This window comes from Amblyomma mixtum, chromosome 3 (assembly GCF_055824585.1).
Source record: "Amblyomma mixtum isolate Tamu chromosome 3, ASM5582458v1, whole genome shotgun sequence".
NCBI lineage: Eukaryota > Metazoa > Arthropoda > Arachnida > Ixodida > Ixodidae > Amblyomma > Amblyomma mixtum.
In genome coordinates, this window is record NC_143014.1 from 173,018,708 (window position 1) to 173,040,612 (window position 21,905).

Below are 21,905 nucleotides of genomic sequence, written 5' to 3' on the forward strand. Positions count from 1 at the left end.
TAACTGCAGCACATCTTACCTAATCCAGACCATAATTATAACCTGATGTCTAATACACATGCCAGTAAGACTTATGCTAAGCTTTCGGGGCTGAAGCTGAAATAAATAAATCTCTTAGATAAATGCTGAAAACTGCGATTCACAACAATTTGTGCCGCAGGAAATATAGATAGGCTAACATTGGTTTCGACCGTGGAAACACTTGCTTACTTATTCTCATAACTAGACGCGCAGTTGCTTGCACGATAACGGGGCAGACTGCAGTCTCATTACGTACAAGCTAACGTGTGGTTTAATTGCTCCAAGTTTCGGTCTTAAATGCACATGTTTACACCGAGACTTGTTTAGCTAACGATTTATTACGTAAGGTGTAGCCTTTGGAATGTAGAATAATTCTGATTCCTCATGCGTAACGTCAAAGCCTTAAGTTTATTATAGTTCTTTTCATGACTGACAGTTTGTCTTGGCATATAGCCTACTGTGATGCGGCACCTTTTCGAGTGATCATCGCGCTTTGCAACCGCAACAGTTAGGAATGAATGCATTAGACGTAGCGGCTAAGAACGTCTCATAAATTCGCCCTCATGACAGTGGCGTATAAAAACCCTTTTGCGTCAAAGGTCAAAATATCATACGGCAGAGTAGGTTGCGTTACACATACATAAAACGAGACGCAAGAGCCCCTAAAACCGGTGCAGTTGCCTTTAGTTTCCAACTCTCTTTTAAGCCAGATTCGTTTCATTAACAGCAAATTCCAACGCCCGGAGGAATTCCTCGGTGAGATGAAACATAAACGTCATTCGAGCGCACATTTTTTGGTGCGTCTGTCGAAACCGTAATTTATTAACTGTCAATCCGCTCACGTATTCGGGCGCATCAATTATTCAACGCTGACGATTTAATGGCGAATGGAGAACTGCGTCGTGCAGGCCCTATGTAGCGGATTGCTCGGGTTTAGACCCGTCCGTACGTATACCTGATTTCTTTTTTCCTCTTTTCTTTCAGCGAATAAGTCGTTACTGGCATCGCGCCCGCATACGAGGCTCGAGAGCCGCTCGCACGCGCCAGCAAGTGTGCGCATGCGCGTGCCGCAGTGATCAGGATTGACATTTAGCGCGCCACGAAAAATTCCGCCCATCAGTGGGCTCGAAGCGGCCCGCTCAGGGTGCTGGATGCCCGCTTTATGGGTGCGCGCCCAAGGTCCGCCCCCGGTGGGGGATTTGCTTTAATTTCTTCCCGGAGTTAAAGCCAGGCTGCGAGCGCGCGATAACTAGCGCGAAGTTCCGCTCGTAGCGGCCAGCGCGCGCCGGTACTTTTGGCGGGAAGCGCTCTGAGCGTGCGGGCGAGCTGTGGTGGAATGGCGCCATCGTCAGCTGCGCGCGAGCAGCTAACGGCGGCTTGCGGACCCAACCACGCGGGAGGGATTTTTTAGCCGCCGTGTTGAGGTCGATCTCTGGCCGGATTAGCTCGGGGCACGCCGCGCACCACTCCCTTCCCTCCCCCCTTGAAGTGCACTGAGGCCGCGGGCGCCGCCGTCGAGTGCAGGTTACGCTGGAGCCCGGGCACCCCTCTCCGGGTCGCTCTTAATTAGAGCGCGCCATTGGCGGCGTTATTTCCGGCCGAGCGGGAAACGCCCGTCAAATGAATGGGGCCGATCGTTTCCAGACGAAATAACTCTGTAATGAAAACTGCCAAGAAACGCCGGCCCTTGGCCACTCGCGGTTCGCGCTGCGACCGTGCTGACTGCCGCCACCGTCCTATAAAGCACACGTCACGCCTCGCGCCGCCAAATTTGTTGTTTCTCTTCGCATTTTTGAAAACCAGTCCAACCAGGTGCGCGATACGCTGGTTCGCGTTTGAGAGTTGGCCGCTGGCCACCGCGATGCGTGTCGAGAACCAGAAACTTTCGCATTTGCAGGCCGTCTCACGGCTGCCCCGGATAATTACTCGAGTCTGAAGGCAAAACGGAGGCAACCTTTCCGCAACCACAGCAGGAAAAGGAAAGGAGGGACGTTGCGGGTAATTTACTCTTCCGTCCGCTATACAAGGAGAAACTGCTGCTGAGTCCTGACTGAAGGTCGAAAAATTCAAGCATTCTCACAATCATTAGGCCAGACGCAGAGCGTAAGTGACAGCGCTGTGGTCATGAAACTTCCAAAGAACCCGCGCCAAGATCATGGCCGGATGGCATGAGAAATTCGTTAAGTAGCGGAATCGAGCGGCCCTCCTCCGTCGCTCGTCGGAACGCGGGCAAAACCGGGAAAGCCGTAAGAACAGCGCCGAAACAAAGTGAAATGTAGCGCGTCTCCTCCTTTCTGCTTCCTCTTCATCTTTTGTTTTTTCATCGTGGCTCAAGCAAACAAACAAACAAACGAAAAAGACTAGAAAGACTCGAGACTCCTCTCAGGCTCCTGTTCCAGTCCAGCGTCAGGCAGCTTTCGCACGGCTCGGTTTTCGCGCAATTTTCTGGCCTCAAGGTGCACAACGCGGGAACTGTGTTGTTCGCAACGGGAGGCGTGAAGAAGAGAGGGGGAGAGGGAACCGTGTATGAGAATGCCAAGGCGCTTTCTCTCTCTCTGTACGCCGAGGCAAACGTGAGGGCGCTCGCTCGCCACGGACAAGGCTTTATAGGGACATACTTGGCATAGTTTCGCCTTTCTTATACGTCCATCGATCAGGCGCTGGAAAGACCTTTCCAGACACCTCTTGCGGCGGCGTCTGCAGCTCCCTCCCTTGCCCGATCTTCGGCCTCACGTGTTCCATCACGCTGTCACGCGGTGCTTCTCTTTCTTCGCTCTCGGGCACCGTGTACGAACCCGGTGCGCGAACAGCACAAGCACTAACGCACGCACAGCGCACCGCGTACGAGCAAACGAATAAATTTAAAAATCCCGCCAAGGTTCTCGTAGGTGCCACGGAACAGAAAACGGGGGTGCGTGATGTTGAGAAAGCGTCCCGCCACGAATAACGCCAAGCATACGCAAACGAAAAAGAGAGTATACTCTGGGCGCGCGATACAAAGGCTCTCTGACCCTGTCTCTCTCTGTCTTTTCGGGCTAACCTGATATGCATTTTGCGGGTTCACGCGTCGCGCTTCTTCTTCTTCTTCGGTGTTTTCCGGATCTCGCTCCCCCGCCGCACATTTCTTTTCTCGCGAGTAGACAGCTTCGTGGGTCGTTAGCTGAGACACTGGATATAGGCTGCGACATGAGAAAGGAGAGAATTTTAAACAACTCGCAGCCTGGCCCGGCGACAGCGCGGGGGAAACGGAGCGGAACCGCGGTGTCGCGATCCAGTACGGGGGACTCTGGAGCTGCCGCGTTTCCTTTCACCTGGCACTGAGCAACAACGTATCGACGTGTCGTACGCGTACGCCTCCTTTGCATCTCGGCAGTCATCATATTCCCCCGCATCGGCGCGCGCTGCAAGCGTGAAAAACGGAAAGACGGGCCGAAGGGAAACAAGAAAGGAAAACGGCCAGCAAAAGAAAGGAAGACGCGAGAAAAAAAAAAAATGAAAGGGAAGCGCGACGGAGTGTCTGGTGGCGAGGCGCATTCATCATGTAGCGTGCTAACATATATCTCCCTTTCTGTCGGTCTCGTCTGAACAAAGGAGTGCAGATGACATCCTACTTCGTTCCAAGTACCGAACACACAAGTATCTCTGTCGCGTCTGAAGACTACATGCTGGCATAGGCCCTTCTTCCACTCTCAGGAGCATGTAACAAATTTCAACCATACGGTAAAAGCTGCGATAATGAAAGGCGACCTTTTTCTTCTGAACTATCTTGTTTTTTTTTTCTTTTCATTCCCCGCCGGCGACTGCGGGGCTGGCGAGAAGCAATAATTTTAATTTTAGAACGAATTGAAACGTGAAATTCAATCTTTATCGCTGTTGCACCTTGTAGATGCTGGAAAAGAGGTCTATACATGGCGGTGCCACCTAGGACAGAGTAGAGACACACATGACGCTTAAATTATTGACAAGAGGGCGTCAAAGCTTTCTTAAAAGATTACGATCCGCTTCCTGCAGCGTTGCTGCAGTGTGTTGAGTGAATGACGCAATGTATGTAAAAAGAATGGAGGCGTGAAAGAATCGCCACTTCTCTACGCTACGTATACCCTTCAACACAAGGAATCAAAGGTAAATAATACACTTCGCGCGCTTTGGGCTCGTTTGGAGCGAGGAATTCTGGCCCCATTCCTACCGTCGTGAGTGCGACGTGTCTGGGAAGAGAATATAAAGATGCCTAGCCGTATCTGGGCACGCGTAATGTTCTTTCATTTCGTAATCGCAGATAGCAAGAAGCGATCGCGCCCACTGTTCACTCTTCGTCGAAACAACCTGAAATCTTCTTATTCTGTTTGTTTCCCCGTACTCGGACGACGCATAAAACCTCGCAATCTATTTCCTTATAACCTTTGCCCGGGACTCACTCTTTCCGCCTTATGTAGACTCATAAGAGTGCAAGGAGGCGGCAGAAGTACCACAATTTACTTCCAACCATCGGGGGCGATTTCTTACGCGGGCAAGCCGGGTAGTGGTAAACCTTTAGCTAACGCAAGCCCCTGAAATTACCGTAAGAAAAAAAGAAAGATCCTAATATTTCCTTGCACGACCACCACGTATACCTCGGACGACCAGCAGCAGTCGTGGCTTTATTGATGCGCGCTGTAGGACAGAGGTGAAGTTATAACGGTGTGACGTGGCCACCTACGACGATCTCGAGTGCAGAGCCTCGACGTCGCCCATAAAACACGCTGCGGCGGGCAGATGTGCACCGCGTTCTGTACGCCTGAGCCCCCCCGGAGAGAACTTTACGGCGTGTTTAGCCGTGCAAATAGCGAACGCCGGACCCGAGTCGCAGGCAAGACGTCGTGTGTGCCACGTACTCAGGCGTCGTCGTCTCGGCGTGCAGAGAAGCGACGTGAACAGCGCTGCGAAAAGAACAAGGCATCTCTCTCCTGACGTTTACGACAGCAGAAAAAGAGGCCGCCGCCAACGGCGCCATTATTCATTTGGGGAAACGTAAGTGCATTATGCCACCCGACCGGTTCATTCAACTTCTGAGTTGCGCAAGGATCGCTTGCTGTCGCTGGCTCCTTTTCGCGTGAAGGGCCAGCCGTTTCGGTGTCAAGCCTGCTCACGACACGCAGTCTATCGCAGCTGCTGTTTTCGATGTTGAACGCGTCGCAAGAAAGCGTTCCCTCTTTTTTATTCCGAAAGCTTTTCGTTCTCACTTGTTCTTTTCCCAGGGTGGAGAGATACTAAAATAAGAGCACGCAGACTATTACAGATGGGCAGCGGTGCGCTTAATGCCACTTTCTTGCAGCCTTCAAAATCATAACAACATGAGCATGCATGCGTGTATTCTTGACGTCATACAACGGGTTTAGCTTAATGTAACGAAAAGTGTTGCCGAATTCGTATCGCCGTCTCAAAACCATGAGTGTGCTTTCCAAACGCGTTGAATTCCGGCTACTTGGTTGACTTTAACGCCGAAGCAAGAAATGAAGCGATGGAAATACCGTAAAAAGGGGAAAATAAAATGTCTGTCTAAACACCTATGCATTTAATCTCGAGACAAATGTGCGCTCATTTTTCGTTTCTACTTTTTAGCCCATCATTTTTTTTTCCCCAACGTCGCCACTGATTCAGATACAATTTCATACTCACGCGCTTGGAGCGACCTTTAAATGTCAGGAGTTTTTCGCCCCTCGCCCGACCGCTTTCCGAGAAAGTGCAGATCAGTATAATCGCGCCGGCTAGGTGTCATATCCTAGGGATAAAAATAAGCAGATAGCCTTAGTTCCCGCAGGAAAATTTACATTAATATATTCACAGAAAACCGACGTCTGTGAACCCAGGGCTATATTGTTTGCACAGCGACTCTGCGTGAAAGAAGCCGTCACAGAATAGAGCAGTGTCTTGAGAGCCATGTATCAATTTTTCTTTTACGGGCATGTTCCTCCTGTCAAAATGTAAAAAGCAAAAATCGCAGCAAGTTGCTGTAGGCACGAATGTCGTCGGGACAATCGTTAGCAGACAAGGGGAGGGAAATGAGGGCTCGTTTGACATACAAATGAAGGAAGCCAACAGTCGCCGAAACCAAGGTGCCTAGGGGAATGCCTCCATTCTTTTTTCATTTGTGGTGATGATCAATGCGAAAATTATACTATGATCAATCTGTCGCTTAAATAAATTAATTATAAAGCAAAAGAAAAAAAAATAACTACCGGCGGCATGGAGTGTCCTCAGTCGTGACTGACGACACTCCATCACTTAAAGCCGCCGCGGTGGCTCAGTAGTTATGGTGCTCGGCTGCTGACCCGAAAGACGCGGGTTCGACCCTGGCGGCATTTCGATGGAGGCGAAATGCTAGAGGGTCGTGTACTGTGCGATGTCAGTGCACGTTAAAGAACCCCAGGTGGTCGAAATTTCCGGAGCCCTTCACTACGGCGTTCCTCATAGCCTGTGTCGCTTTGGAACGCTAAACCCCCAGACAACTCCATCGCTTATTTTTTGTTCCACAAGTTTTAGGTCGTGACGCTGACCACGTACAAGAGTTCTGCACCACTTCCAGTGGAGATGCGACCAATTACCCGCCTTAAAGGGGGAGAAAAAACAGTAAACCGACTAGACAACAACTCTGACCGTCATAAAAGATTTACTGCGCTGACTGTCCGCGCTGCGAAATTATGGTTAGGACCTGCCCAAGCTAAACTGCGTGTCACCGAGAAAAGTACGCCTTCTCGGGTTGGTGCGTTCAGCTTTCCGCTGACACTCACGGCTGGCGAGCCAACCAAGTTGCTCGGTGTGCCTGCATTGCAGTGGCACGCTAAGGATGCCTGCACCGCAGCGTACAAGCGCGATCGTCTCGGAGGACGTGCCTCGCAATGCTGGACCATTAAGCGCTGGTGTGAACTGCGGCGGCCCCCGGCGCAGACATCGGCGATTTCCGGTGACGCGCCATGACAGCTTCCGCTAGATATGCTTTTCTTAGACTTCCTCGTCGCAGACGCCGTCCGCCACTGACGTTTGGGAATGGGTCTTCACCAGGCGTGGGCCGACATTTAATATAACGACTTTCTTTTCTTGGGTTCTGCTCCGTCCTCCTCGTTCACTGAGCGGACTAGTAGACCTCGGCGAGAGCGAGGCGTGACGTCGCCACAGGCAATGCCGAAAGCCGAAAAGAATCAAAATTCAACAGAACCGGAGTAAAATCTCAGGGTTGGCCGCGGACTGTGAAATTAGATATATATCTTGGCCAACTCCGTGCCGAGTATGAGACGCTCTTTTTTTTATGGGACGTCCGTTTTTTGGACATCATCGAGCAGTACGACCCGTGTATTTTGAATAATAATACTGCTCAAAAAATTTGAAACCGCCTTTTCAGAGTGCGCGCACCTTTTCGTTAGAGATCACTGACGGTCATATACCACTACTCGCGATGTGGGAGAAACAACCGGCAACGCCTACACAAGGAAAAAAAAAAAACAAAGCAGAATGGGGTGACGGAGGAGGGGGTACGCTCGCAAAGCACAGAGAATCACCCACTACTACGGCCGGCTCAGTTTGTTGCGCTCGTCGATCATCTTTTCGATTTCCCCGAGCTAAGACACCCGAGTTCAACGAGCTATGGCGCGCGCGTTGCTCCACTATGATGAACAGCGGGAGAACGGACCCGCGTCTCCCTCTCTCTCTTTTTGTTTCCTTTTTTTTGGCGGAGCAACCAATCGCGGCGACTGGATCGCAGCATCGCATAAATGGATGTCCGCGCAGCGCCCGATCGTCGACGTCAGTGGCAGGAAATTGCGTTCTTATAGCAGTAATATATACGTGATACCGATATGGTCTAAAGTTTGTTTCTCTGCAAGATTTCCTTTTATCACGCAGAAATTAAGGATGTCACTCGTATTGAATGCCCTGCTGCGTTTTAAATCTGGCAGGCTTGCAATACAAAACATAAAGACAACGTTAGAAAGTCCGGCACAATTTGCATAGTAATTGCTACTTCGCGTGGCACATTGCATGCATGCTTTGATTTCCTGCCAGCCGTGACTGCTTAAGTGTAAACTCAATTCCCCTAATTCGAGTGTTATACTTACAATGCCTCTAAAGTACTCCATAAAATAAAACCATTCTTGAGCTGTCCACACTGATCTTGGACCCTGTTTTGCTAACTTGGCAGTGGGGCTTATTTGTTCAGTGAGCGTTGTCAACTTGTTTCGCGTGCTCCCAATGAATTACACTCGTCGTTTACCTGCGTCCGGTTTGGCGGGCTGCAAGGCTCTGCTTTCGGTTTGCTACCTTTCCTGGTCAATATTATTGATCTGCCTATCTGATTTTATTCATTTATGCACTTATAGTCATATGACTTAGTTATCTGTAGCTAAGAATCAAATAATGGCGACCGGTACGCTCTTCCGTCTCATTTAACACAGTAGTTCTTAGATGCAATGAGTGGCCAATAGATTTAATCATTATAAAGTGCAAACTCAAGCTTGTCTCCACCAGGAATAAGTACCCGCCTTTATAAATATTAAACAAGGTTAATCTGAAATCCGTATCGTTGTCATAGATACAGCCGCAGGACAGTAACGAAACATTTCTTTCGTGGAGGAGTTTTGTGATTAGCCAGTGGCCTTCTGGTATAGTGTTTCGTGATCGGATTATCGTCTGGTTGCTTGGAACAATGGACCAGCTGTCGCGCGGAGTCAATTTCGCAACGATTTTATGTGTTAGATATTTTGTAAACCTTGGACGTGATTCACATTTAATTATGTACGTGCGATCCAAGACCGGCAGGCGCCCTTCCGTTGGCTGACACATTGGCCAGCGCTCGTAGGCCAGTAAATCACGCAGCACACCACATTGAAGAAGTTTTCTGGAAGCGGGCCTGGGCTTCCGGTTCTAAAGGCGATATGGATGCCAATGGCAAGTTGAAGTCCTTAAAGGGCAACTCCGGCGATTTTTCGATGTGCATCGATCGAAATGAAATTTTAAGTCTGTATTCTTTATGTTAGTCTGATGTCTCATGTAAAATTTCGCACCTGAAAGCAGCGTAGGTTTTCCGCAAGCGAATTTTGAAGACAAGCGCTCCTCGACGAGAGCGGCACCCATTGATCGAGCAACTTCTACAGGCCACCCTGTACTGTGACGCCACTGGCGTGCCGGCGTGTCAAGCTGGTCGGGCGCGCGCTGGCGTTGGCAGTGCAGGGGAAAACTTTGAAAATTGGTTTTGAGGGAAGTAAATGACGCAGTAACTGACACCCGAACCGCGACGTAAGTAAGGGAGGAGTGAAAGAAGAAAGGAAGAAAGTGGTGCCGTAGTGGAGGTCTACGGAATTATTTCGACCACCTAAGCAATATCGCGCCGTCTCAACGTGCTTGATGTGATGTGTACGCCAGAGTGATGGGTCACGGCAACTTCTGTTGTGCTGTGAGGTGCACAAACTCTTCATCTGTGACAATGGGCGTGATATCTACCATAGGTTTCCTAGCGATAAGAACCTTCGCGACAAGTGGGTGAGAGCTGTCCGCTGTGTCAGCTGGTCTCCGACGGAGCATTCCCGCTTGTGCTTGGAACATTTCGCGCCAGATTGCTATGAAGACAGCGTGTACCTCAGAGAGAGCTTTGGACTCGCTTAGGCTTCGTTCAGCCGGTACTTGAAGGCAGATTCTGTGCCAACGTTATCAAGTACAACCGCGCATCGCAGCGGCCAGCTGAACGAAGCGCGGCCGTGAAAAGGAAGCGGACCGCTGTAACCGTGCTCAAAGTATGTTGGATTGTAGAACTGTAGCTGACGTGAATTCACTTCCAAAAGCTCGCCGTCGAGACAAAGCTTCGCAAAGAGAGGACTGTTGGTGATGCATGCCCCTGTAAGGACGTTGTGCACCGCGGCAACATTCCGGCAGCAGATTCTTTCATCAGACTGGGCCGGCCGGCACTCGCCACACGAACAGCTGTCAGCGGGAGCATAACATTAATTTTTGTTCTGACGATTGTGTCACAAATGCATGCACGAGAAAAGACTCAAGTACTTACTTCTCCGAGTTCAGACCGTCTCATGCTGCAGGTGACGCGGCCTGTGGTGTGACTCGGCTGGCTCGCGCGGCGTTTGATCATACCTGAAAGGCGACTCGTCCAGCCCAAAATCGTCGAATGAGTCGTCTTCTAAAACTCGCTGGTCTCGGAAAAGCTGTTCTCCGCGCTTTCAGTCACGTCGACAGCGCGGCTCAGGGTAGTTGAGATATCTTCGGGGACTTCACAGCGCGGCGAACAAGAGAGTGACGTCACAGTCAATACCGCACGAAGGCACCTCCCCGGTTTCGGTTTCGAGTTTTTTGCTGTTTAAAAATTATTTTAGGGTTGCTTTTGAAAACCTTGTATCGTAGACATTACAGGAGGTTCTTAGGAACACAAAACAGCCATTAACCCCCTCCCTTTACTGCCACCCCGTTCGCACGTTTATAGCAGCCGCGCCCGCGCTTGCATGTTCGAAGAGCAGACAGACGCGTATTGAGCACGTAAGAGAGTGATGCGGGTGATGGCCGCATGCCTGCCACATATTCTGCCTCGCTCCGGTATTGCGAGAGCGGACCATCACTGAGCACGGTTTCTGGCCCGGCCGGTCTCGAGGGGAGCGCGCGAAACCGACCGGCCGTGCCTTTGGTAAAGAAAACAGCCCTTTTAGCGCCTGCGCGCGCCACTGGGTCGCCCTGGCGCACGGACAGAACGAGCTGTATGCGTGTGCGTGTGTGTGTGCGCGCGAGCGGCCCAAGCCGTGGCGGTCGCTGCATGCCTCAGAACTGCAGCGCTCGCGCCTGTGTCTCCCTTCTAGCCCCGTCTGTTGCACTGATAATTTTTTGCTCATTTTTTTTTTTGTGTGTGTGTGTACGAACTTGTGGGAGAGCTGGCGCCGGGGAGGGCAAGCAGTAGAGGCGTAACAACGGCTGTAAGAGAGAGCGCCGCCCCGGGAAGAGCTGTCATCCGATCCGGCCATGGTGCTCAGTGACTGCCTTCTTTTGAATTTGAAAAGGAGCGAAGTCCGCTCGAGAGGAGGACTCATTGAGAGGAGGCATCGAGAGACGCTCGATGTAGTGGAGACAACCAGACCGGGAGAGCGGAGCAGGGTGTCTTAAGGAGAGAGGCCGCGCCCTGACGAAGTTGCTGTTACCGCGGTTGTGTAGGTAGATAAATTCAGTATTAATATACTTGGTGAGGTCAAGCTCAACCGAGAGAAGTGAGGAAATAGATGAGAAAACAGGAGAAAGAACCTAATTTAAATGCGCTCAGCAGCTTTCTTTGCAGTTCATTATTGAAGGCAATAAAACCTAAGCGTGGGAAGCAGTAGACGGCATGCCACAAAACAGCACAAAACTTTTAGACTTATTAAGCTCGACTTCACTTAACCCGAAAAGAAACAACGGCACGACTAGCGCGAGTGTAATCCTCACTCTCAGCAGACTGAACTCTCACGTTCCTTTCTTGCAAGAGAGGCTGTAGCGTTCCTATCGTCTGCCGTGTGCGCAAAACGAGTTTTCGTTCCGAAAGCTAAATGTGGGGATTCCTTAACGCACTATTGTAACTCAAAATGCTCAATGTTCTCTTTTTTTAATGACAGCAAGGTATAATCTTGGTTGCCTCCCTATTACAGTAAAGAAGCGGCCACAAGCGCCTTAATTAAGAACAAAATAGCGGGAAGCACGCCGCACATCTACTCAAGGGGGACATAGAGGAAATAAAGAGGAACAAACTGCCGGGGTTCGCTCAACGATCGCAAACGACTGGCGCTACGAGACCCTGTTTGCTACTTCCACTGCTGGCATTGATTGGCCTCCAGCTCGGTCGAACTTCCCGCCCTGCGGTGAATTGCAAGACTAACAGATGGCTGGCTTGCGCCTCTCGAGAGGTTTGCGAGGCCAGGCTTTCTCCCCGCCGACATCCACTTGGAACCAGCGGAACGAGTCATTTCCTCATTCCGGTGTGTCGGGGCAAATTTGAACAGCGTACGCTGAGAAAGTGTTGCTTGTTAGCACCAGGCGGAGATTTGCGGTCCCACTCTTGTTGACGTTTTCGTTTCACTGGTGAGGCTGTGCAGCCTTCCGCCTCATTTAATCGCAGTCGTCGCGACCGGCGTTACACCTTCTCCTTCGGAATGCTGAATTGCTCGCAAAATTCATTAGTAAACCCAACTATCTTCGATGGGAGGTCGGCCGCATCATGGTTACGATTTACTTGATATGAATATACTCGCGAAGGCGACATTGCGTACAACACTCGAAAACTGAAGAGGGTGTTCGCGTAGTAAATCGGCGAAAATCGTTGTTCTCTATCTCACCAAGAAGCAAGAGGCCAAATGCACTTTAATAGACAGCGGCTAAAGGCCAGCGGGGATTACAGTGCGTCTCTGGGGCCGGCCTGAACGAATGAGAGATTATCAGACGGTTCTGTCCTGGTTATCAGTCCCGGCAGTTGTACCGTACATGGGCAACTTGCTTCTCGTATATTAGAGCGAAAGCACTATTCCGATGGGTCAATCCCGATCGAAATCTTGAGACGTTTGTATGCTTGCAGTGTTTATGGGTTTGTGGCAAGTGTAAGTAATAAATAAAACTAAACAAATATCCATGACTAGGATTCGGGCCCGAGGCGGCGCGCACAGGTCGGCTTCGCAGGCCGCTGCGCCAGAGCACTAGGCTGTCGCCGCAGCCGAACACACCTCGAGTTTAAACTGCAACGCACTCTCGCGCTGTGCACTGCACATAGTCTTCTTCAACTAATGCTACTATCAAATTAATATTCGTGGTTCGAGCTACGTGGCGGTAGTGACAGAGAGGTGTGCGCTGCATGCGTTGGCGTGGACAACGTTGTGGCAGAAACACGGCACTCGAGCAAAACGCGTTGGTGTCGACAGAATTTCTGAAGAAACGCGGCACTGGGGCATAGGCCGCCGGCGTACATTAAGTAAATTGACACCGACGATGAAAAAGTTGAAGACGCGCATAACTGGCTTCCCGGATCAGTGGACACCTCACTCGCGCTTTCAGGTGCGTGGCGGTGGTGTCCTCCTACAGGAAACTGTATGCTTTCGCACAATATTTTGTGCTTAGATATGCTAAACCGGCGGCAATTTTCTTTATATGATGTAGCGTGAGTGGTTTCCTCCGTCCAAGACTCCAGTGGAAGCTGCTGCCACTCGGATCTTGATCATCAGGTTCCTCTGGTTGTCCAGGTCCAAGCTGGACGGCACCTCCTCCCAGTGCTCATGTGTCGGGTTTGGTATTTTAGGTATTGCTTGTTTTTTTTTTTTTTTTTGACATACCTAAACTGTGCGATTTGAGCTTGGGTGTTCTCCTCAGAACGGGCATGCGTTTAGCTGCTGAAATGAATGCAAAGGACAAGGAGCTTGTTCAAACAGGCGAGTTTTTATTACTGTTGCCTGCTCGCCGCCCGTATGTCCCATAGAGCCTCATCTTTCAAGTTTGTCGTATAAAGGAAACACTCTTTAAGGAATTGCAAGGCAGTGCCACAGTGCTATGACGTAATTCTGTCGATGCCTTCCCGCCGCAGTTCATCGGGTTCCTTTTGCGCGCACGCGCGCGCGCGCGCGCGCGCGCACACACACACACACACACACACACACACACACACACACACACACACACACACACGCACACACGCACACACGCACACACGCACGCACGCACGCGCACGCACACACGCACGCACACACGCACGCACGCGCGCACACACACACACACACACACACACACACACACACACACGCACGCACACACGCACGCACGCACACACACACACACACACACACACACACACACACACACACACACACACACACACACACACGCACGCACACACGCACGCACGCACGCACGCGCACCGCACGCACACACGCACGCACGCGCGCACACACACACACACACACACACACACACACACACACACACACACACACACACGCACGCACACACGCACGCACGCGCGCACACACACACACACACACACACACACACACACACACACACACACGCGCGCACGCACACACGCACACGCACCCACAAAGATGGGATAAAGACCAGATCTTTGAAGTTTGTTAGGTGACAAGTACTGCTGGGGAAATACTGAGTTTACAGACACGTATGTGAGTGCTTTTTTCGCGCGACAAGAGAACTGCAGAAACACTCCGAAAGCGTCGCAAATTCAGATAGTGCCCCGATAAACATATAAAGGCTCCTTTCAATCCCGTCGCAAGAAATATCGCAATCCATCTGCGCATCCCTCCTATTTTGATAGTCAAAGGTCACCTCTTTCTGCGTATAACGCAACGTTACCATTTGGGGAGTGGCTCGCATGAACCCGCAGGTTTGCAATGGACTAACGCATTCGGTCTTATGCCACCCCGAGGGCAGACTTTATAACTCGCGCCGCGCAGGAGCCGAGTGCGTTACTGACCAAGCACGTGGTGATAGCCTGCATGCGCGAACCCCCCCCCCCCCCCCCCCCCCCCTTCCCCCCCCCCCCCCAGGCTAACAGTCCTTGGCTCTTCGTAAGAGCAGCCTCGCAGAAATCTTTCAAGGGCCGCCTTGTGCCCGCCGGGCAGCAGCTCGCGTTGACAAGGTTTTCGATACTTAGCGATTCGGCTTCGACTGATCGAATACGCGTTTCGCGAGCAGAACTACGCGGTGCGGCTGCCACTTTCGTAACCGCCTTAATACGAGCGCAGACTCTTAGCCGGCCGACGAGTGAAGCGAGACGGTAGCGACTAAAAGCGCGCTGCGTCGCCAAGACACCGCGGGCACCGATGCGATGCGACGGCGCCGTCGGGGCGCCCATTTTTTGACTGCTCTCTGCTTGACTTTATCGTTCCACAGTGCCGACGGCCCCGAACAGTACAGGCGAAATAAACGCAACGAGACAGCGCGCCGACTCGATGCGAAATCTTACATATTCCCACACAAACTCCCAGTCTCTAAAACTTTCAATATAGTATGCTTGCGTACCTTCTTAGCTGACTACTGCGTGTATCTGAACGTAAGGTTGTCTGCATTAACCTCCAATATTTCAACTGCTGCAATGAAGACGACGGTAATGTGCAAAGGCAAAGCTGAGTCTAGAAAACGGCGCCTTGCCATGGGTGTGATTGTCTGCGAAATAAAGAAACCCTCTTTAGTTATCACCACTGCGAGCCTTGGTTAGCGACATCTCACGAATGCGCCTTCACGCCAAATGAATAGCTCCCGAGAGTCGCACGAGGCTGGGTCACGACAAGAGTCTTATCCATGAGCTGAATTTCATTCCACGCATGTCAATAAGCCACGAAATGATATGAACGCCCGGGCGACAGGCTCAAGGTAGACAAGAGCAACAAGAATGCGCTATCTCTGAGGCTGGCAATGATGTGTTTAGTGCTTTAAAAGAAAAAAAAAACGAGAAAATTTAATGGCTTGTCCGTTCCATGCTGCCGAGATGCCAATCTCGCCGTCGCGCTTTTGTACTGCAGGCGTTCGTGACAAAAGGAAAAATAAACGCAAAAGATGAGGAGGAAAGCGCAAGACAATGGAACGTGGTCTTATCAACAGCATAAACATGTTCGCGTTTGCGAGGACTCCGCAGCGCATACACACAGTACAGCGTAGCGTGCTGCGCGAATTACTGGGACAACGGCTCTGTTCGAGCCTATACAATAGCGAGAACCTCATCAACACTACCTTCGCACAGCTAGCAGTATTTTCCTATCTATTAATCGCTCGGCTAACGTCACATCAATGAACTTGCAGCGACAACATGCAGCCTGACTAGCCCCAATCAAAGAGCAAAGGTGAGCACCGGCACTCTGTAATGCGGTTTCCGTTCCATTCCGCTGTTCCTCTGCCATCGCTGGAGGCCCTTCCCCTTGTCCTCAGTGGAGCCATAACATGCGCGGGCGCGGCAACAAGACTCCTCACTGTTGCGCACGCGAGGAGGGGTAGAGAAAGGGAAAAAAAAATAAAAAGAGAGGAGGAAATAATAGCTACAGGATAGAGAAAACTTTTAGAGGTCGCGACGTCATAAATTATTTAGACGACATGCAGCCCTGGCGTTAACAGTCCGGCTGTCTAGAGTCCTTGAACAGTTCATTAATTAGGCCGAGTTAACAAATGAACAGGTAAACAGATTGCGCCCAGAAGTGGTCACCGTGGACCTCGTGGGGCGCCGTACAGTTAAGGGCTCAACGTTCTGCACGCTTCTCCGCCGTTATTGCTTTCTGTCTGCGACATGACCATGACTCTGTGCACCCTTTGTCAGCACTGCTTTGTCTGTTCTTCGTTTCGATTTCATTCATAAAATCTGGTGCAGTAATCGATTGACTTGTCATTTCTTGCCCATGACGAGTTCGCCGCTTCAACCCCGCCCACGGCGTACAGCATTCCGAAGGAGGCAGAATGCAGCGCCATATGTCTCCTGAGGTTTCGGTGAACAGCCCCAGCAATGGCATAAATTAATCCGGGGCCTTGCGATACAATTCGAAAAAACGGTAAACAACCAACAATAACTTTTTAGTTTCCCGTTGCGTGAACGTTCTCGTCAACGTGCACCAAAGCAACGAATAAAACTTGTTGCTGGGCCAGGTAATCGGTTTGCGCAACACAAGGCGAGTGCTAGAGAGAAGCGCCTTGTGCTGTGTCACTCTTGCCCGTCTTGTGTTGTGCAAACGTAATACCACGAAGCTGTTGCAATTCCCATCCGCTTAAGCGCAGTCATACATGTATGCGGCTGCAAAGGGAGACTATAGTATATTTAGCGAGCTACTAACTAAGCTAACCAACACGGCTTAGCAGGTGGCAGACCGAGGACACGTTAATCCACAAGTCGAAGAAAGAAACGGAGTATAGTCAAGATCTACGGGAATACCCAAAGGCAAAGTGGAATTCACAGGACAGAATAAACTCGAATACCATTTTCCTACAACTATCAACATTTCGGTTAAAATGTGTACCTGTCAGCGCTTTCGCTCATTGCTTAAAAATTCAGCAAACTCAAATCTTCTTTCCTATGTAGCCGTACGGTTACTCTCAGATTTCAACTGTGATTATTCGATTGCGTGAATTGCGCTCCCCACTGTGGTATTCCCCTAAACCATGTGACTGACGCGCGTTCATGTTTGCTTTTGATATGCTCTATTCCAGCCATCCACACAGGTCGCGAGATTTATATAAGCCGCGTTGCCGACTGCGTGTACAATCGCCAATAAAATTTGATTAGGATTATCACTGTCACTACTTTCGACCACATGTAGCTCTTTAACGTGAGTTGAAATTTCGGTACGCGGGTGTTTTGCCATTTCTGCGCTCCGCCCCTTCGAAGTGTGGCCGCGAAAATAGGCGTACCGCTAGCTGCGTCAAAAGTATCGTCAACAACGGACCTTTCGTTTTCATGCCCTCTACACATTGGGAAGGCGTTCATCCAAGCCATGAGGTATACCTCCTGCGCACGAAACTCTTCGGACGCAAAACTACTGCATGCATGCGTTGCCTACAAGATATTGGCCAGTGCCCAGACCCCTAAGGCAGGCGAACTATAGAAAATACGCGGTACATCTTCGCCTTGATGAGTAGACCAGCTGTGGCGTCAACTCGATGGCTACAGTGGAATAAAAACAGACGTTGACGAACTAAGTTTACCAGGTGTGAGAAAGGCAATCAAAAAGAGCGCGTCAAGTCATGCAAAGGGAAAGAAGAGAAATACCAGCGCTTAAAAGTGCGGGACAGGGCAACACCCTCTGGGCAGGGATACAGGGAAAAAAATACGCACGGACTGTACAATTACAACAGACAGACAATTGCGTTTTATGCTACTGCGATGATCGAAGGCACATACATTTATCGCTAGCTTTTCTTCGTACATCGATGCGTGTTCTCGCCAGAGTGATTTCGCCGGGGCTAACCAGTAAAATATATTGGATGGTCCTTTTAACCCCTCTAAACCCGACGTTGCGACACTGTTCTGCACGCGTCCACCTTCGCAATCTCTATAATTCAGTTTATCTGTCAATTTCGCGCTTCGTTTTTCACTTAACTGCGAGCATCGCAGTCTGGTTAACGACACACTGCCCTCTTCTCACTTCTGTGCTCGTGGCTGGTGTGGAAGAAATTTTCGTTTTTTTTTTTAGCACCGCGAAGTTTGCAGAAGACAGGTTGGATACTGAGCGTAAACGTTATACACAGGCGAATGCTAATGGATAAACGCCGTTAATTTTGTCCATGCAGCACAGCGACAGAGTTTTACAATGGCCGTCAAGTTTATAAGGGGTTCCGTTTTCCGCTCAAAGTGGGCTCGTTTCTTGCGCGATCAACTGCTCGTCGTTTTCGTGCATGGGCACATTGGCTGCAACGCGATCCGCACGCCCCGTTAGGTCGCACCTTAAACTGCCCTCTCAACTTCCACACGCATCTCTGATGTCACGTTTTGTTTACTGTCTGGTTTCGTAAACAACCGAACTCGCTCATACGGGACCTGTGACAAAACTTGAACAACTTTTCAAGCAAAACGCAGAGGTTAGTGGGTAACTCTGCGTAATCGGAGTACCCGGTCGGGCGCAGCATTTTTCATAAATGTACGGCCAACCGGTTTTCCTTCTAAGCCGCCTGCTGTAGTTTTTGTAGCACCCTTGGATAGCTCCAAATCTTCGTCCTGGGGAGTTGCTCTAAAGTTGTGGGAAATTTAAACGCTGGCGATGCAAAATGAGCCACTCATGCAGGGCCAAAAGCACATCCGGTGGGCTGTGTATTTTTGACAAAGGCTGCTGTGCTTGCCAGCTGGAGTCATCACATCCACGCGATAGTAACAAAGGCTTTCGCAGGCGTTTCACGCAGAGTGGAATTGTTAGCATCCATCTGCGCAGAGCGGCTCTCCCCGACGCAGCTGCTAAACTTCGCGGTTATTTTGGAAAGGCGAGTTGCTAGCACAGGGGTGGGCGACTGAAAAAAAAAGCGCCGCGCTCGAGGCGGGTCACGCGTTTCGGCGCTGCATTGTTTCGCGTTCCGTTTCTTTTATTTGCCGCCGCGGTCCCCGCCCCACGAGTCGCAGCGGTAGGAACGGGCGGGCACTCTTTGCCTTTTTCGGTTACAAAGCCTGCCATTAAGGCGCGACAGAAAAGGAAACGCACGCGCTGCAACAAAAGATTGCATACTGCCACCCTCTTCCACGGCACTGGAGCACGCAGTGCCCAAACGTGCCGGCGCTACTGCGCCGCGTCCACAGTAGCCAGTCGCCTTAGTGCACGCCCGCGGGAAAAGCCGCACGCTGCTACCGGAATTAATTTCGGAAGGGAGCGGACTGATATAGAGCCTTTGCGTCAGTTTTCGGCTCTCTGTTCCGATGTTCGAGAACTACTTTTTCACGCCTAGCAGCTGCCCGTGCCCAGGAGCGCTGACAACGAGCAAGGATCGTTCATCACGACGGTAGACAAAAATAATGGGTAAAAAAAAAAAAAAAGGCGCACTCGAAAGTGTGTGGCTTAACGCAGTAAACTACCTCAGACTGAAACTTGATAGCGAAAGAGTATGCAGGGCATTGTGCCTGTGTGAGAACGTCGTCTGACTGTAGGATCTCCAAACACAACTTCGGGCGCGCAAAATGTCGAACATGGGCGTTTCGTACAGGCCGCGCACAAAACACGCAACGCGAATACGGCAAAAGTACAAGGGCGCGCGAGAGAGAGATTGGAGCCACTGGGCGAATAAACGCGTGGCGCGCGAAATACGAATCTTTCATGCACACGCACGCAGAGAGAAAAAAAAGGAAAACGGGCCGGTGTGGCGGCACGCGAAGTAAACAGTGTCGGCGCGACAGACAGCGAGTGTTGTCCAGGGCGGCGTTTGAGCCAAAGCGGCTTGTCTGGCGAAGTCGTCGCGTCGGCCGTGTTGACATCCGAGCCGCCGAACATCGAGACAAAAGGGCGACGGCTCAAGCGCTGCTCGTAATCGCCGGCTGCCGCGTGACGCGCGTTTGCGGCAAGGGGGGGACAGCCGAAGGCCGCGCTCCGGCACACTGAACGGAAGAAGGCACCGCCGTTGCACAGAGCTCACCTCGCACAACAATGCACAATGCAAGGCACTCGAAGAAAAAAAAATGCGGGCGAAATGCCTGCGCAACAGTCTCTCTCTGCGCGTAAAACCTGTTCTTGTCGCCCCGCGTTGAGGATGTTAAAACTTTGCCAACGCACTTCGTATGCTGCGGAATGACAAAACAACGAGCGTCACTTTTCACTGGGTAAGAAGCGATGGCAACAGCAACAACAACAACAAAATAAACAAGACCGAGGAAACAGGATTCGAGGGTGGGAACATGAAACAACAGCCGAGCGAACAAACTTGAAACAGGATTTTAGAGTTCGCTTCTGCATAGAGGAAATGGAACGCAACATAAAAAAGAGAAGGAAATGCAAAGTAAGAGCGCTTTCACCGCTCGCAATGGGATTTGGCTATCTGGCAGGCAGTTCGAGGAGGGAAAAACGCTCGGGCGTTACTGTAACAGCCTTTGTGCCTTTACCTCCTCGCACTCATGTCAAGCGGGGAGACGTAAAATGCACCTACCTTCCCCACTATCTCAACGCTAGTTGTGATGCCGGCTTCTAGGTGACGAAGTGACCACCGTTGTACAGTCCACTGATGCGCCTTGGTGGCAGTGCCGAAGACGCGAGCGAACACAACGATGATGTCCGAGGCACTCCACAAAGATCTCCTGGTCCTTCAGGCACAGATGCGCGCTGCCAGTCACTTTTCGCCACACAAACTGGCGTTCAAGTTTTCTCCACCCGCACAAAATAGCTGACGAGCGTGCCTAAGTAGAAGTTCCGTTGAGCGGCGAATGCGAACGATGCATGCCGGCGTTACGGACGCCTGGTTGCGTGCACGCTCGCTGTCGCCGGCTTGCTCTCGCGTCGAGCGGCCCGTCCAGCGGAGAGTCTCCCTCTGAGCGCGCAGCGCAGCGCGTCCGTGCCCTCACCGGCGGTGGTCGAAGCCAGAACTGAGCGGCGCGGGGAAAACGGCATTCGGTCGGCGCGCTCTCTCTGACGCGTAGGGGAGGGGGTGACCGGGAGCGACAGAAGGAAGGAGGGTCGCACGGGGAAGAAAGGCCGCCGTTGGCTGCAGCGCGCTCCTCCGCGCGTCGCGAAGCGGAGAGCGAAAAGCGGGTAGGCTCGATGCCGTTGGGGTGCAATATTTCGCGCTTTGCTTCCTGCCGCCGCTCAGGGGTAAGAAACAGCGCCGGCTGTTTCTTCCGTTGCACAACAAGCACCGGTTCCTGGGGGGGGGGGGGGGGGGGGGAGCCGTTATTTTGGTTCTCTAAGGGGACAGTCGCCAAAGGAGAGAAAAAGATGCGCGGACGTGGTGCACACCCGGTTTTGCTTTTCGCCAGACGTGTCTTAAGATGCCGTTTGGCACGTAGACCAGGCTTGAATGTAAACTAGTACAAGTATTCTGTTCTTAGCGCCAGTGCTTGCGCTCTGATTTACGAACATATACGTACGCTCACAGATCTGAGTTCATTCTCTCGAGTTTATCTTTCTGTTTCATGTCGACGAGCACCAACCGCGAAGTTTTTTCCGAGAAACCTCGTGACAGAGACATCTCCAGCAGCCATAGCTCATGCCACACTGTCGCTTTTCATATCATTTCGCGTTGAGACAGAGAACCAGGAAGACTCATGCCGCGAGGACGTTATTTTTCAAACGCGTAAGCTATGAAGAAAAAAAAAACGATGAGAAAAGAATCACGAGTCGGCAAGCGTCATTATTATTTTTTCCCCCGCTTCAAGACAAGAGGGCAAAGAAAAGCGAAGCACGTCACGTGTTCTCAATTCGCACCCCATGGCGCAAAAGCCCAGTCGTGGAGCCGTT

The 21,905-nt window shown here is 51.1% G+C and overlaps 1 protein-coding gene across 2 annotated transcripts in view; it reads right to left on the reverse strand.

Moving 5' to 3' along the window:
• The window catches only part of LOC149352732 (uncharacterized), a 147,240-nt gene extending 126,218 nt beyond the window's left edge, over positions 1-21,022 (reverse strand). For both annotated transcript variants that reach the window (XM_089581945.1, XM_089581944.1), the window contains exon 1: positions 20,602-21,022. The gene's annotated coding sequence lies outside the window, so the exon portion shown is untranslated. The remainder of the gene's footprint in view (positions 1-20,601) is intronic.
• Between the last annotated feature and the right edge of the window lie 883 nt (positions 21,023-21,905).